At 44.2% G+C, this 5,149-nt stretch overlaps 1 protein-coding gene across 1 annotated transcript in view; it reads left to right on the top strand.

Moving 5' to 3' along the window:
* The window catches only part of LOC106872916 (protein PF3D7_1417600), a 56,056-nt gene that overhangs the window by 12,320 nt on the left and 38,587 nt on the right, over window positions 1–5,149 (top strand). The window lies entirely within an intron of this gene.

Here is a 5,149-nt window from a genome sequence, read left to right as displayed (position 1 = left end):
CAGCAGCAGCAGCAACAGCAACATTCATCATTATCATCATCATCATCGTCGTCGTTTAACATCCACTTTCCATGCTAGCATGGGTTGGACGATTTGACTGAGGACTGGTGAAACCAGATGGCTACACCAGGCTCCAATCTGATTTGGCAGAGTTTCTACAGCTGGATGCCCTTCCTAACACCAACCACTCCAAGAGTGTAGTGGGTGCTTTTTACGTGCCACTGGCACGGAGGCCAGGCAGGAGGTACTGGCAACGGCCACGCTCGAAATGGTATATTTTACGTGCCACCTGCACAGGAGCCAGTCCTGCGGTACTGGCAATGAACTCGTTCGAATGTCTTTTCATGTGCCACTGGCACAGGTGCCAGGAAGGCGACGTTGGTGATGATCACGCTCAAATGGTGCTATTTATGTGCCACCGGAACGGAAGCCAGACAGCTGGTGCTCTGGCAACGATCACGCTTGGACGGTGCTCTTAGTGATCTACTGGTACAGGTGTCATTACGATTTCGCTTTCGCTTGCCCCAACAGGTCTTCGCAAGCCGAGTTTAGTGTTCGATGAAGAGACGTTGGCATGGGTGCCAGTCTACAAATTTAATTCAATTTCGATTTCACTTGCCTCATATATATATAATCAGCTCCAGCTCGTATCTGAGCATTGGGTTCGTCAGTTTCTGTCCAGTCTCCTCGGCAAATGTTTGTGCTGAATGTGACTTTAGAGTCCAAGTCGGTGGTGAAAGAGTCATGGGCAGAATTCGCACAGGATGGTTGGTACAGGTCGAGGATGTTCAAGATTCTCCTTTCTTCTCCTAAGTTTTACCTCCTCATTCTGTTGTCTGTCCTGCTCGAAGGAGCTGGCTCCATTGCAGATGGCAGTCCTCCAGGCTGTCCTATCCATTCCAATCTGTTCCCATAAGGATGGCTGGATGTTAGTTTGAGCCAAGGTTCATTTGGGCTGGTCTTTAAAATGGAATTTTTGACCTCCTCTGGGTATTGTTCTGATTGCAAGTTCTCCATAGAGCATGATCCTCAGGAGATGAGAGGGCTCCATATGCTGGATGTGACCTGTTCAGCAGGGATGATGGTGAAGCTTCAATACTTGGTAGTGAGGTGTGGTGAAGAACCTTGTTGTTGGTAATGTGATCTTCTCATTGAATATTGAGGATCTGTCGTAGCTTGGATTGCTAGAAGCATTCAATGTGCTTGAAGTCATGGTGGTACAGCGTCCAAGTCTTACAAGCATAAAGAAGAGTTGACATGACAATGGCACAGAAGACCATGATCTTTGTCCAGATGGTTAGTGCGTAATTGAAGAATACACATCGGCTGAGTCTACCAAAGGTGGAGTGGGTTACCCTGATCCAGTTCTCCATGTACTTTTCACACATGGGGGTCTTTGAAAGAATACTCCAAAAGTATGAAAAGTGTTCAACATCTTCTAGGGGTTGGCTGTTGATGCTAATGTTTGTGGGTGGACTGTTCTGGCCTGGTGCAGGTTGGATCAAGGTCTTGGTCTTTAATATGTTTACCTGCATCCCAAAGTGTTCATAAGCCATATTGTAAAGATCAGCTGTCCTTTGTAGGCCATCTGCAGACCGGCTCAGGGTGGCATTGTCATCAGTATATTGCATCTCATGGACTGAGATGGTGGAGGTCCTTGTCTTTGCATGGAGACATGCAAGATTGAAGAGTCCACCATCCAAGCGATAGCGCATGTTGATGGAAGGCGAGTCCAGTGGGATTTTGCTGAATATGGCTGCCATGTACAAAGAGAAGCAGATTGGTGCCAGGACGCATCCTTGCTTAAGACCACCAGTGATGGGAAATGGGTCTGTGAGGGCATTTTGATGGCATACTTTACCCATCATGCCATTGTGAAGAGAGTGGACCAGAGTAATGAAGTCCTCCAGACATCCAAACCAAGCAAGGATGGCCCACTTTGCAGGACAGGGGACCTTGTCAAAGGTTTTCTTTAGACCCCAGAAGATGAACATTGCAGGCTGTTGTTGTTCTTGAAACTTCTCCTGAAGTTGGCAGGCACAAAAGATCATGTCGACTGTGCCTCGAGAAGGTCGAAAGCCACACTGGGACTCAGGGAGAACATCTTCCACAGAGATGAGGAGGCAATTGAGTAGGATATAGGCGAAGATCTTGCTTGCAATACTCAGGAGTGAGATCCATCAATAGTTGTTGCAATCCTCTTGGTCTCCCTTCTTGTAGATGGTGATGACAGTTGCATTGTGGAAGTTGTTCAGGAGGGTCTTGCTTTCCCAGAACTTGAGGATAACGGGCATCAGATGATTTTTCAGTTCAGGACCTCCATGTGTGAGAAACTGAAATGGAATGTTGTCTGGTCCTGGAGCTTTGTCTGGCTTCATACTCTTGAATGCCTTGTTGAATTCATAGGGCAAGGGTGGCTGGGACATCCAATGGCGGATGGGGAGCTGTGGGGGTGTTTTGGAGGAGATCGTCATGAGTGCGTGAGTGGTTGTTAAGTAGGGTCTTGAAATGGGACTTCCTGTGATTGAAGATTCCATGGGTGTTGGTTATCATAGAGTCAGCTGCATTCTTCAGGCCACCCACTGATGACCTTGTGGGGCCGAAGATCTCCTTGGTTGCAGAATAAAAGCGGCGCAAGTCTCGTTGGTCCGCATAGTTTTGCATCTCTTCTGCTTTCCTCTGCCACCAGATGTTCTGAGCTTCTCTAAATTCCTTGCTGGCATTCCACTGATGCTTGCTGGTGTTTTAGTTTGTTCTTCTCAGTGGCATGGTTCTTGAAGTCGAGGTGCATCTGGAGTTTGGCTTTAATAAGACAGGAAATGGTTTCATCATTCTTGTCAAACCAGTCTTGGTTCTTCCTCCGGGTAAGGCCAATCGTCTCCTCAGCAGCAGTGTCATAGCTTCACAGAGGCTGGTCCAGCGATCCTCGATGGAGGTCGGCTCTGAGAGGTCCACCAGATGTCTCTCCATGGATTCCCTGAAGTCTTGGGATGCCTGTGAGTTCTGGAGTTTGGCGCAGTTGAAAATCAGCAAGGGATGTTTGCTGAGACCCGCTCTGGATTAGGAATTTTTTGGAGTGAAAAAATGACGCAGTGACCTAACAAATTGTATTTAGAATATTAATTGCGATTCTTTAATCCAAGAAATTTGGAATTGTGTAAATGTATGAATTTTAAACATACACACACAGAGAAAAAATCTGCCTTTTATAGTATAGATATGGCAGCAGTTCATTTGGCTATGCTAATTTCAGGCAGGTTCACCCACGGCCATTGGCTTTCAACTGGCAGCTACATTCTTTCTCAGGAGATTTCTTTTCCATGTAAACTCTTCTTCCACTCAGTATGAAACATTTTAATACAGTTGTTTGGATGCTGCCAACTGGCAGTCACTGATCTGGTGCTGACTTATTTGACATTGGACATTTTAATGCTTCTCTTGCTTCAATGTTTCTCTTGTTCTCCTTCTCTCCCTCACTTTCTTCCTCTCTCTCACTCTCTCTCTCTTTCTCTCTCCTTCTGTCTGTTTATCTGTCTCTCTTTCTCTCTCTCTCCCTCTCTCTCCCTCTCTCTCCCTCTCTCTCTCACTCTCTCTCACTCTCTTTCTCTCTCTCTCCCTCTGTCTGTCTGTCTGTCTCTCTTTCTCTCTCTCTCTCCCTCTATCTGTCTCTCCCTCTCCCCCTCCCCCTCTCTCTGTGAAGAGAGGGAAAGTGTTTATGTCAACTTTGTTCAATTAATGAATTATTAGATCTCCCTCTTGCTCTCTTTCTCTCTCCCCTCTCTCTTTTTTCTCTCTCTCTCTTTTTTTCTCTCTCTCTCCCTGTCTTTTTTCTCTCTCTCTCTCCATTTCTCTCTCTCCCTTTCTCTCACTCTATCTGTATGTGTACGTTTCTGCATGCATGTGTGTGCATATGTGTATATGTACATATATGTCCACACATATGTGTTTGTGTGAGTATGTATGTGTGTGTGTGTGTGTGTGTGTGTGTGTGTTTACCTCCAGTGCCAAAAAGTACCGCAACCAAAACAGGTTGGATGTCCAGTTAGTTGTGCCAAATCACCAGAATCCAAACAGCTGCCCCCAATTATATCATTCTGTCCTACAAAGACTAAGTCATGCAAAGAAGCATTTTAAAATCAAGTGTCAGCTTTTATAAGATTCTACAATATTTTGGAGACATTACCATAAAGGTATGTATAAGCATCAACAGGTTGAATTTTGTGACTGAAAAACAATGCATTTGTAGTTTTTCTGTATAAAGTATAATGAATGACACCCCCACCACCTCTTGCCATCCAGCATCATACAACACCTGTCTTGGTGCTTGATTCAACTTTTAAATGCCACAAAGTAGTTAAGATGAAAGATAAAATTCCATGCCCTGATCCATCTCCCACTGCCTGTCTGTCCATTTTTTACTGTAGAAAGAACACCACCACCACCACTGTCACCGCTGCCACCACCACCATCATCATCATTGTCATTGTTGTCACAACCACCACTAACACTGTCATCATCACCATCGTCATCATCATTGTCATCATCATCACTGTCATCATCATCATCATCTAATGCCTTATTGTATATACTGAAGATTTATGTAGACTTTTTGTCTTTTTTTTTCTTGTTCGGAAAATTATTGGTGTGTGGTGGCGTAATAATACATAGTTACAACATGAATTCTATTGTCAAACTGTCAGTTGAGTTAAAATGTCAAACAAAAGGATTTGACTTTTCAGGGTCGACCCAACTCCGTTGATAATAACTGTGCTAGGGGTACCCAGTTGGTACATTTATATTTTGTTGTTGTTGTTGTTGCATTATGCTTTGCTTTATTGTAGTAAAAGCATCTTTTTTATGCTTTGCAAAGAGATATGAATGTGTGTAATTGCGTGTGTGTGTGTGCCCAAATACATGTGTGCATGTGTCTATTATTGTATGTGTGTGTGCATGCATGTGTGTGTGCATGCATGTGTGTGTGCATGCATGTGTGTGTGCAAATGTTCTAGCCAATGTCTTTGTGTTTCTTGTATGCTCATGTGAGTTAACAGACATTTGTCTATGTGTATACAAGTACACACACACATGCACACACGTATATGAATCAATCTCTCTCTCTCATATATATATATATATATATATATATATA

Source organism: Octopus bimaculoides, chromosome 24 (assembly GCF_001194135.2).
Source record: "Octopus bimaculoides isolate UCB-OBI-ISO-001 chromosome 24, ASM119413v2, whole genome shotgun sequence".
In the NCBI taxonomy this organism is placed as follows: Eukaryota; Metazoa; Mollusca; class Cephalopoda; order Octopoda; family Octopodidae; genus Octopus; species Octopus bimaculoides.
Note: the sequence above shows the minus strand (reverse complement) of the source record. Positions and strands in the feature narration are given on the sequence as shown.